Below are 13,334 nucleotides of genomic sequence, written 5' to 3'. Positions count from 1 at the left end.
TAAATCACACTCTTGGATCACCGGTATTAGAAGACAGATCAATAGAAATCTACCGGACAGCAGTTAGAGGAGCTGTAGCGAATGTGTCACCTAACATTACAACGAGCATTGAGATATGGAACTCACTGATTTAACAGGAAATGAGGTACCGTGCTGAATGAATTAATGGGTTAAATCGATGATTAAACCAATCAAGGGCTGCCTGATCGCTTCAGGCAAGAGAGCCCTTTTTTTAACTCCTCTTTCAGAATACAAATAGATATTGAAATCACAGCGTAGAGTTCTCTCTTATGAGAATATAGCATCCCAACATCTGCCTACACACGCAAACAACGAATTTTGTTTATGATTTGCGCAGTACGTGACTAACAATTTTTCAAAGTATCCACATAATAATGTGTAATAATAGCGTTCTTGTGTCTAGGAATTTTATACATGAATAATAAATATAAACTTCTAGATTTGATTCGTTTTTATTTGACTTCTTTGAGTAAGTAAAAATGAATTAGTTTGAATCAAGAATGCAACTATAGATTCACGTGATTTTTGGATGCAAAATTTTTTTATTTCCCCTGATTTCAATGTGATGGAAACTAAATTCACTTCTGTACTCTTTGTTATGTGGAGCATTTGAAACCGCATTAGGAATTCTAGAAGAAAGACCAAAACAGAAAATGTATATAAACCTCCTGGATTTTTGTTGTGTTAGAAATGCAACAGAAACAAAAACAATGCAACAAAAAACACACGTTTTTAATGCTTCAATATTACTAGTTTTTAGAATAACCGCTTTTCGTTAACGTTAACGGCAGTGCAGAAAAAAAACCTAGGATCGGATTCCGTCTAGATAGGGAAAACTTTATAAATCTTTTTTCACATGAAGGTAAGTCATCGCCACAATGAAAGAAGTTGAACTCTTGCTTATAACAAGATTGATGAAGAGATGAATACAGGATGATACTGAAGGAAAGATTATTAATGATAATTCCACCAATAAAACTTCGACTATATTAGTACTGTGAGCTGGAGATGAGTTCGTGTTTTTAATATTAATGTCACACATGAATGTTGCAGAGACTACAGCACATTAGTGTATCTTGTGTGGACAAGAGCTTGACGAGAGATGGAGAGAAAGAGAGCGAAAGAAGAAGACAATTAATGATTTGTTTTGAACAACTGAAGTTTTATACCTTGGTTGTAGCTCCTGGGAACCCGATTCTACAGATCAATCCATAGGAATGACTGCATATAATCTTGAAACTCTGTTCTAGTGACTAACTTGCTTTTTAATTATGCTTCCATTTAGTTAGAGTGTTCTCACACGATGGAAACCATCTATCCCCTAAAGACATTCAATAAATATCCATGCTGCATGCTGTGGGATTCGAGCTCAGAGCCGGTAAGTTGGAAATTGGAGACGGTGTCCTCTCAGCGCCACCAAGGACGGTATGCATGAACACGTGGTTAATTGGATGGATGTACAGGTAACTAAGATGCGAAATGATTGTGTATTATCTCTCTAATCAGCATTTATTCCCTCTTTCTGTCCCCTCTGTTGTTCATCCGAGCAATGATTCCTCTAACATTAATTCTAAAGAAAACTAACATTGAATATCAAACATCAAAGCAAGAACGAAAAATATCTCATTTTCCCTTCTTGTATATATGGATCTTAAGTTACAGAAAATCATCCACTGGTCAATATAGTCTGAATCTTCCATAAAGACATCTGTATGGAATTTGGAACAAGGAATGTGCAACACTCTCCATCGTTCAAGAGAAAATAAAATAAGCGAAAACGGAATCGCATTTGTAGCTGGAAGGAAAATTATAAACTTGTCTTAGAATAAATACTAAAAATACCTAGGAATTTTTAGTATTTATTGATGCAGGACTTTCTTGATGTAGAGGACATTTTAAGTTCAGAAGTCAAAAAGACAACTGAGTCTGAATATCTGAAAAGAGTTAGAAAAGTCCTCAAGCCCAAACTAAACGGAGGAAAACCCTGTTACAGCATCACCACATGGGCTATCCCTGTAATCAGACACACAGCAGGAATAACTGGCTAGACACAAGCCTATGTGGATGTTTTTGATCGCATAACACGAAACGTAATGACAGTGAATCATGCCTTCTACCCACGCAGTGATGTTAATCGGTTATACATAGGAAAAGAAGAGGACATGATCTTTTACAGGTTGAGAAACAGTAGAAGAAGAAAAGTGAGCTTTGAATGAATACATTAAGGAAAGTATAGAAAAGATGTTAATTGAAGCTTACAAAGAAAACGTAGTGAATGTAGTAGATACATAAAAGCAATATAAGGAGAAATACACGGCAAAAATATCAGAAAGTTGGAAAAATAAAGAACTCCATGGTTAGTATTTGAAAGATATTGAAGGGAAAATTAACAGTCGTTTAACTGTAATGGCTTCAACATGGTAAAACAGTTCTGAACTGAAGAAAGCGACAGAACGTCTGATACTTGCTGCTCAAGAAGAAGCACTACAGACGAAAGCAATAAATATGGAAATTGAAAGGATCCGTAACGATAGCAGGTGCCGACTGTTCAGGGATAAAGAAGAGATAGTGGACCATCTAATTAGTTCTTGCAGCAAGATTTTGTTGTTCATCCAGACTATAAACAAAGGTGTGTTCAGGTTGCAAAAGTTGTACACTGACGCTTGAGTAAGAAATATAGTTTCCGCACTTGCAAACTAAATTGGAAAGCCTGAACTAATATATTGTGTTTCATTAAGTTTGTAAAGTGTGTAGGGTGCTTATTTCTTGTTCATAGTATGTCCTTAAGGCTCTTTTTACATCCCAGACGTTAAATAAACTACCTTTTGAACATAGGAACCTTACAGACTATAATAGTTTATTTAACATGTCTGGGATGTAGTAGCTTCGAGTAGCCTTTCCGTAGTGATTATTATATTTATATGTGATATAATTAATTGTCTAAGGTAATAATAATAATAATAATAATAATAATAATAATAATATTTTTTTGTCTCAGTCTCTATTTTTTTCCAACTCACTCTTCCGTATATTTTTTTTGATAAAGTATTAAAATATTTGCAAAATATTTATAAATATACAATTGAAGTATTACTATTACATTTTTGTTCACTACAAATATTCAATATTAAGTGAATATTTTATTTAAATACATAAATAATAATAACTAACCATGTATTTTCCATTTTCCATACATATTTACAATTATTCATTTCATGTGTTAAGAGAGAGATATTTTCATATTAACAATATCGATTGTGGAATAATTTTTTTAGATAAAAATACATAATTTTTTTCAGCATTTTGTCATTTACGTTTATATTTTCATCTGCAGTTCAATTAATTCTCAAATTATATTCATAGTTTCTTTCTTTCTTTTTTTTTTATGGTATCATCAGGGAATGCTGAATGGATTCATTTCACTTTTTCACCATGCTATTAATAATATTTTTTTTATTAATGATAACACGGTATTTTATGTTTTTTCATATTTACAATGACTAATATAATATGCTAAGAGTAATCTCTTTCATTTTGACAATATTGGTTATGGATTAAATTTGTATAAATATATATACTAGTTTTCTTTCTACATTTTATCTATTACATTTATATATCACAATTATTGAAACAAATAATGAAACTACAAATAATGAAAAGAGTAATAATATTTTTTTTATATTTTTTTATTTATTGCATTACATAACATTTGTTACATTTATTACATACATTTGATTACATATGATAAAACATTACTTACATTTGTTTACATATGATACATTACGTACATTTGTTTACATATAATACATACATTACATACATTGGTTTTCATGTGATACGTACTTAACATGAATTTGGTTACATTTCTTTTTTTTTTTTTTGTCTTGGATGAGATGTAATTTCTCAGCTTTCATCCTCGAAGCTTCTTTGTAAGCTTATCTGAGGATGACACCAGTTGGTTATGATTAATTAGTTTGTTTGCTGTGTTGGGAAGCTACGAAATCTATGATTGAGAAATTCACGCACGCGCGCGCGCGCGCACACACACACACACACACACACACACACACACACACACACACACACACACACACACACACACACACACACACACACACACACACACACACACACACACACACACAAACTTGGAATGTATTGATGTGTCTCTGAACTGGAAGCCTGAATGAACATATTGTGTTTCATTAAGTTTGTATGGTATTTTGGGTGTGTGTTTCTTGTTCATAGTATGTCCTTAGAGCTCTTTTCAGGCTATTGTAGTTTGTAAGGTTTCTGTATTCAAAAGGTAATTTGTTTATCATGTCTGGGATGTAGAGGTTTCGCGTGGCCTTTCCGTAGTGATTATTGTATTTATATGTGATATAATTAGCTGTCTGAGGTCTTGTTATACGGTATGTATTTCTGACTGTCCTGTAGTTGGCATCGAAATAATAGTTTTAGCAAAGCTGCATAGTGACATAAATGTTTTGCTGTCAGTATTTTGTGTTCTGACATTGCAATGTATATAAGATCGTTATTGTCTCTTTGTTCCCAAAAGATCAGTTTTATCATTTTGTACTGTAACGACATTAATCTATTTAGTTTGTAGGGTGCACAGAAAGCATACGTTGTTATAGCGTATCTTAGTATATTTTGGCATAGTGCTTTGTATATTAGTGTTTTTAGGCGTATGGGAACTATGTCTTTTAACCTGTAGAGTTTGCCACTTATTGTTGGAGTTTGTTGTGTAGATGGTTTATGTGGCTATTCCAGTTCATATCTGCATCGAAGTAAATTCCAAGTTATCATATTGTTTCAACCTGAGTGATTGTAGTGGTTTTGCTGTTCTGTGTGTTTTTAGTGTTGGAAAGTGAATGTTGGATGGTTATATATTTGTTATCAACTGGTCGAGTCAGTAGATTTCTGAACATCATCAATTTTGTCTTATCTGAGTTTAGGTGTATGGAGTTTTTCGTGAGCCAGTCTGTGCATAATAATAATAATAATAATAATAATAATAATAATAATAATAATAATAATAATAATAATAATAATAATAATAATGTACGGGCGGAGAAGACATGATTAATAATCTTTTTCCTGGAAGCATGCAGGGTATTTATTATATATAAAAAAGGTATTTTAGCCTTTTGGAAATGCGTCAAATAAAACTATTACTGCTAATCAAACGAATAGCTTATTCAGTAACTTGAACGGTTCAAAGTACTGTATAATAGAATACCGGAACATTATTGAAACAGTTGAAAGCACTGAGTAATTTAACTAATTACAGCGCCTCTAGCGGAAAACCAGCGCAACTGTTTCAATTGACATCAGCTCCTTCTTGCATTTGTTATAAAAAGGAAACAAATTCTCGTTATGACAGTTTGTTTTTAAAAACATTAATCGGAAGTTTGAAAACGCTTGTTTGTAATCAACAACAAAAAAACCTATATTTGAAATGTTATGCTTTTTATATTCAGCTCAACAAAATATGTCGATTCTGGCGTATAATTTATAGTTAAATACTATAATTACGCGGCTTACTCTAAAACCAATGCGATTGTTTTCCATCTAATGATTATAATGTTTCACTTAGTTTGAATAAAAACTTCATAAAATATATATATTAAGTCGTTATATCTCAGATAGGAATATTAAAAAGAAAAACTTTTGCGAATTTTTTAGTCTCAACTCCGATTCTATTCTGAGCTGAGCAAAACACTAATTCCAATCTCCTTAAATTTTCTTTTCTTCCGACTAACTTGTTATTTTACTGAAACGGGGTCACGTCAACCAGATGTTACCAAAGGTAGGCATGCAAAAACACAGAAACCTGCAATTGTAAAAGTTACGGATAATGTTGAGTGCAAAATTACATCCAAAATTACTTTTCTGGTTGCAATTTCGTGTCCAATTAATTTTTAATCACAAGGCAGCTTTTATTGGACTTATATGAAAACGTTATTTCAGATTTTGAATGCATTTTTCATTCCGGGTTACCAATTAATTCCAAGGACTTCAAAAACCGTGAAAATCGAAGTTCTTTTTCCTTAAAAAAAGAAATATAGTTTTTTTTTTTTAAGAATATTCGCAGGAGACAGAGGGCTAGCAAGTTTCGGTTATGAATAGTTTTATTTCTAAGAAATGTTCCCTTTCCCCCCAGGGATAACAATCAGATAGTTTATGTTTCTAAAAGGCATTCTAATTCATGTTTCTTAGCCAAGGGAAGAGTTTGGTTACGCTAATGTTTTTTAGTTAAGCAATAAAAGTTAATACCACAGTACTGTACGCCCACAGTTCATAGAACCGGGGATGGCAATGTGCCTAGAATAGTCAATTCGTGTTGAAGGGGAGAAAGAAATAAAGGATGTACGAACTGGTCATCAACATGCGAAATCACGTGCTTTATACATAAAGTTTCCAACTATGTTCTCCTTCTCCTGGATTCTCTTTCTTCTGACATGCGCAGAATTGTCGAAGAGTCTCGCATCTGTGGGCGTACAATAATTGCAACAACAACAACGACGTTACTGACTAGATAGTAATTGCATTATAACAGTTTTCATTATAATATATTTTTATAATATACTTTTAAAGGTGTAGCCTATGTTTTTATAATTTAAAAAGATCTGTTATTACTATTTAAAATAGAAATTGAAATTTAAAACTAAAATATTAGGAGTTGAACATTAAGAGTTGAAGAAATTTTAATGGTAAACCATGTAAAATTTGTATCATAAAGTTGGATTTGGTTCAACACTATTAAGTGTCGCCTGATTGTCCAAGTGGTTAACGTACCATGCTATGAGCATGAATGTTTTTCGGATGGTAGATGTATTTTATTGCCCGGCATGAGACCAAGGATCCGCTTATCACACACCTGAAAAGGTTTTAAAAGAGTTCCATGTTTGGTTTGCAGAGAAAGGCTTCTGACCGTATAAAAAAATAAAATTTACAAAAATTCAAAAAAATCAGTAAGCGGATCTGCACCTTTGTTAATAGTGACACGCGCATACAGATGTGGTTCCTTTAGAAGTCTGGAATATTTAATTTTTTATGTGTTTATCTAGTATGCAAATAAGCTTAGTTATTTAATTAAATTTACATTTGCACCACATATATTGTTAAGATATTTACTATATAAAGTTTTTTTTATATTTGCTATAGAAAAGTTTTGTTAAAAATTATGGTATATATTTTATTTATTTTTTATATACTTGTACAATATATTTATGCTTGGTAAATTCTGTTATATACATAATTTGCTGTTTTTATTCCAACTACCTTCTTATACTATGAAGTCAAATATCAGTAAATAATTTTTAAAGTTTTTTTTCTATATCCTTTTAATTTTAATTCATTTATTTATTTTTAATGTATTTTGTAATGGGTCATAATTTATCTCCTGGTGTTTTTAGAACGACTAGCATCTTGAGTTATTGTACAATTCCAACAGATGTCTACAAGACAGGCAGACAGCATACAACCTTACATTAATCCGCTGTGATTCCAGCATTTGTCTGAACAGCGGCTATTTTTCGCAAGAATAATCCCTCAGACAACACTTTGAAGACCTCACTTACATGCCTTGCAATAGCAAACAAAACACGGGATCATTGAAATTCTTAAGCTAAAGCTCAACAACTAAAGTGGTAATCTGTCTCACAGTTGCTATACCATCCAATGATCCTAAAATTCTCTTGTTTATTCAGTTTTCAGAAGAATGGTATTTGCTAAATTTAATTTTCAAAAACACGAGGAGATGTTTTTATTTTTTCTCAAAACGTTTCTGTAGTTTGATAAAACTTTGGTGTTCAGAATTGTTTTGAAACTGATTTTCTCCCTGGTTGGTATGGATAATGTTCTTGGACACGGTTTTGTTATTATAAAATAATCTTATCTCTTCTTCAATCCAGCGCTTTCATGAACACAGTTGATATTTCATCCAGTTTTTGTCTGAGCCGTTTTCTAATCCCTTAATTGCATTTTCTGCTTGGGCAAGTGTAAGGGTTAGTTCTTTACCGCAGTGGAAGATTTAGACCGTGACAATATGTGATGAATCTAAATCTTGATTACCAAAATTTATAGTTCTAGTGGCTTAAAGTGTTTGAAAAGTTGTGGGTCTAATTACTACTATGCATACTTGGCATTCTATTTTCAGAAGTTAATTCATGTCACATCTAAATCGTACCCTTACTTTTCGTTTGTTCCAGCGAGCTCTAAACTTGTCTCACATTATTCTCAAAGACATCTTTCCCTTGTATTTTGGTTTTGTTTCATACAATGCCTCTTATTGCTCAACATTGGTTTCTGTGGCTGTTCTATCCTTATTGTAAACCTTAGTATCGTTATACATTACTTCTAACCGAGTGGCTTTTATTGAGGCAATACAAGGAAGGCTCATGATTTCACCCTTATAAGAGGTGATCTTGTTTCGTAATTTTCAGATTAAGCCATCCAAACAGCAAATTCAGATGAACTAACTTGTATCCAATTTACATAACTGACGATTTCCAGTAGAAAGCGGGCACACATTCACATTTTTGACTTAAGCGCAAAGGGGTAACGTGATAGCACTCGACAGGATAAAAGGCAAAAGACAGCGCTAAGTGAATTGTATTTGAAGGAAGCTCTTTTCGTGAAGGAATAAAGTTGCAAATTTGGATGTCTTGTAATGTCTCAAAGACATCACTAGATGATTTCACGTAGGGAAAAATTATTAAAAATCTTGAAGAAGGCCGCAGAATTACTGATATTGCCAGAGAGTTTGGAATCTCACATAGTGTTGTATCTAGGCTCTGGGCAATGTTCCAAACCAATGGAATGTGTTCCAGACATTTTCTAAGAGGTCACCCTCGCTCTATCTACCATGGAACATGAAGACAGATGTTTGGTTATAACTGCAAAACATAATCAATGCACCATGGCACATTGGCTCCATTCGAGCACAGGTACGTGGATATCTCGTCAAACTGTGGCAAGATGTCTGCTACAAGTAGGCCTATATGTCCAAAGACCTGTAGTCTGCATCCCTTTATCTACAGGTCAGCGTACAGCACGTTTTCAATAGTGTTGTCTCCATTAAAAGTAGATAAGACACCAATGGGCTAATGTACTCTTTAGAGAAAGAATCATTTTAGTCTATCCTCCGATTCTAGACACACTTATCTGGCATGAAAGTGGTACTGCTTACCATCGCGAGAATATTCTTGAAAGGAATAAATAAAGCGGTGATGGGATCATGGCGTTGGAAGGCATTATGCTTAATGGACGCACCGAGCTGCAAGTGCTAAAAAAAAGGAATCATGACTGGCGAACGATATTGCAACGAAGTTCTTCAACGTCGTATTCGATTGTTCCATTGTGCTGTAGGTGAAGAATTCATTTTTATGGATGCTAGTGCCACGCACATCGTACACAGCCACGATATTGATCGAGTCCAGTGGTCAGCACGTTCCCCAGATCTGAATCCCATCGAACACGTTTTGGACGCAATAGGGAGACCCATTGCTGCTCGAAATTCCTCTTCCAGAAAACAAACAAGGCCTTATCCTTGGTCTGAAGGAGGAGTGGGCCAGTTTTCCGCGTTTTTTTCCCCCTCTTTTGAATTACTTGTTGCTTAGCATGGTCGATATTGTGAGAGCTGCATCGCGTTCGGGGGTGGCCATATTCCATAACGAAATGTCGTCTCTCCGCATAGTTTTCTGCAAGCCCTGTACATTAATTACTTAGTACATTAATTAATTATTTTATGTATCATAAAGGTACGTCCTTAGGAAATTTGTAACTTTTACCAGAAACGTATTGTAATTTAATTTGGTTGTAGTCATGAAAATTTTTTCATATACAGGTAACAATGTAGTTCATCCATAGCTTTCTTTGGACACCAGTGTATAATATTTCTACCCTGTCAGGAAATATTGTCTTATGATATTTGATTTGCGGAGCCTCCAAAGCTCAATCGGTATGGACGAAGCCCTTTGGTCGGAAAGACCTGGGTTCGATTCCCATCAATGACGTGAGGAACCTTTATCTGGTCACTTTCGACTAAAGGTGAGTTAGCCGGTCTCATACGGCGGTAGGGAGTTTTTTCACCCTGAAACTCGTATTTTTCGTTCCCCCTAAAATAGGCAAACCGACTCGTGAACACACGCATCTACAGACATAGGACGCATATATGGCTAACCACCTTATCCTCCATACGGTAGCGGTTAAAAATCCTCGACACCGGAACGTAACAGAGGGAAGGAATAAGAAGAAAAATATATTTGATTTGCACACAGATTTGACAGCCTTGCTATGAAATCCTCCACAACATGAGCATTTTACGTGTTTGTTCAAATTCGGTTGGTAAGACGTGCTGTAGATGCTTTGATGCACGCTTTTTTGGTTTAGAGCACTCAGCTCTGAATTCCATTAAAAAAATCCAACGAATGGTTTCTAGAACTTTTTAACCAAACCTTGGTAAATCTCAAAGGGAATGTCAAGAATTTTTTTTTTATCCACTAAACAGATAATAGCCTGGTGCTTACTTTCACCATCGAACTAACCACAAACTTCTGCGAAACACAAACATCTGAACTTTAGTGTTTCGATACGTATTCGGGATTCCTCATCCCAAATAAAGGTCCATTTAAACCTAATTAAAATCTTAATAAAAGCAATATATATGCGCACTTGAACACAGTTTATATTTTAATCTATATGATATTAAGACAGCTCCTATCGAAGTCGATATTTCCGCATACTTTAGTTGTTTCGTACACAGATTTACTGCATTGAGTATGATAATATGGAAAATTAAAGTGAAAAGCCAAACGGCTAGTTTTCTGGCAACTTAATAGTTATTAAAGGGATAAAAATCCTATGTTTTTATATAGCCAGTAAGTGAAACTCAAGATCGAGAACTACGATCTATGAGTTTCGATGCCGAAAAACTATCGGCGAAGGCAATTCGAAGCAAAGGTGGAGCAAGATCCCTCACTATTCTTGATATTCTGGGTCACTACTCAGACCGGTTTCAACCTTTTTTTGAGGTCTCATCAGTGAGTAGGTAGACCTGGAAGATATCAAAGCTTAGACCTCTCCTCATAATGTATTGACAGTATTACATCTCCTAGGAGCTGTGTTTTACATTATGAGAGAATATCAAGAATAGTGAGGGAGCTTGCTCCATCTTTGCTTCGAATTGCCTTCGCCGATAGTTTTTCGGCATTGAAACTCATAGATCGTAGTTCTCGATCTTGAGTTTCACTTACTGGCTATATAAAAACATAGGATTTTTATCCCTTTAATAATATGGAAAATTAGTAAAGTATTTAAATAACAAGTGACAGATCTGCGCGAGTTCTTTTTCATTCCTACTATGAAAACACGAAACTAGTTTGAAAAGTCGACAAATTTCTTCAAAAGCCTGCAATTAGACCTCCAGTTGAGAAGTAATTAGCCTTTCAGCTACGAAAACACGTTTCCGTAAATGCATGTTAAGTTTTTCGTTTTTTATGTCTCATTAGCAACACGTTTTGAATTGGAAAGCATGGATTCTCCGTTCCTTGAGTCTTCATTTCTTCTTGGAATTCATGAATATTTGCAGCGAATATTTCAAGTTAAATAGCACGTTGTAGCACTTTCTTTTTTTTTTTTTTTTTTTGGAAGTAAAGAATATTTTCATTTCTATGTTTCGCTGTTATAACGATATATTTCATCTTAATTCCTCTAAGCACTTTCTGCGCTTCAGATAATTACAACGAGTCTGCAGTTGTGTTATCTTCCTTGCAAAATTTGTACATTAACCAAAGAAGCAAAGAGCAAATTCAACGTCAAAGTATTAATTGGACATTAAATATTATATATGACCGTATATATTTAAAAACGCAAGTTCTTTTATAATGACTAAGAAAATAAATTGTTCTCCTTCGGCAATTTGGCGCCTTCGCAGCTCAGCTGATTTAGACTGGCCCGTGGGTTGAAAAGACCCGAGTTCGAATCCAGTCTGTGATGTGATGAACTTTTATTTTTCAACAACCATCTTATTTTTATCAAATGCTCGACGTCTGTCAAAGATTTCTCGTTTCTGGACCTGCTTTGAAGCTAATAAGATCATGATCTTCTAAAGAAGCTGTCTAGACAAAATTAAACGATGTTTGCTGATAATAAGATTCGTTTGTACTTTGGGGGAGTGGGGTGGAAGAAGCATGAGACTGATGTCGTTCATACTCTGACTGTCTGTGAGGAATTCTCCACTGAGGAGTACCGTTGGATTCCGAGCCAGCTTTTTTTTTTTTTAGCAACCCGATTGTTAAAAATGTATCAGCACAACACATGATATAACCCGCATGGCCTTGATCTGCTTGTGCACATTAATTCTACCCAATCTCTCTGTGTGATGGCCTGAGGGATTTTAGGCCACAAGAAGCTCAAACTCCAATCGGCCTTGGGACGCATTCCTGCAAATGTCTACACTCTAACTAAACCAGAGGTGGAGAAATGGTACATTTTCATCAGACTCAAATTAGGCTTCATAAATTGTTTCGTTTTTAATGTTTTTGAACAAACTTGCACCTTCGGTTGACAAGTGCTGGGTTCAAAACTCGATACATATACTTCGCTAGCGAAAGAGAGAAAGGTCCTATTGCCGTGCTTCTTGAACAGTCAGAGATTGTAGTCCTTGGAAAACACGTATAGGAAAGACAGTTTCGAAGAACATGAGCAGATAGAATGAAAGAGGGTGAAAAGTTTGTTCCCATATAAGTTTGAAGCTGAACTGTGCATGGATGAAAGAAGAAAACAGAGGGGCCAGTTCGGTAGAGCACGCTGAAAGTGCTCTATCTATACAACCTCCATCCAAGAGGTTGACTATCCATGCTAGTCAACCTCCTCTACGAAGATGGCATTTGACAGAACAGTACTGTTATGCCAGGAGAGATTAGAAGTGTAATTCAAGAATAGAGAAGTGAGATCTTTTCATTTATCAAACCGAATAGTTCACAAATTAACTAAATTCCAGTCACTTACCTACCTCAAATTGTCTTGTGAGCATGTGCACAAAACTCATTCTGCTCATGAGCACCGGTGTCGTTGTAATCAATGGGATCGACACAAAATTGATTCGTTCGCGAGAGAATTTAATTCATTTATCACGCCAGTCTATCTAATGATGAATATATCAAGTGGCCGTATAATTGAGTTCAGGAAATTTATAATGGTATTCACGCTAAATTTCTTTGCTCCCAAATAAACAAAATTTCGTCCATTCCAAACTGGTCTACACTGACTGTGCGATGGTGCGCAATCATACAGTATGTGAATAC

At 34.7% G+C, this 13,334-nt stretch overlaps 1 protein-coding gene across 1 annotated transcript in view; it reads left to right on the top strand.

The window, feature by feature from the left end:
• Positions 1–13,334, top strand: part of LOC150096985 (G protein-coupled receptor dmsr-1-like) — an 84,996-nt gene that overhangs the window by 56,803 nt on the left and 14,859 nt on the right. The gene's annotated exons all lie outside the window — the stretch shown is intronic.

This window comes from Typopeltis vanoorti, chromosome 18, assembly GCF_054136105.1.
Source record: "Typopeltis vanoorti isolate ZY-2024b chromosome 18, IOZ_Tvanoo_1.0, whole genome shotgun sequence".
Classification (NCBI taxonomy): domain Eukaryota; kingdom Metazoa; phylum Arthropoda; class Arachnida; order Uropygi; family Thelyphonidae; genus Typopeltis; species Typopeltis vanoorti.
The sequence above is the reverse complement of the archived record's forward strand: the minus strand, read 5'-3'. Positions and strand labels throughout refer to the sequence as shown.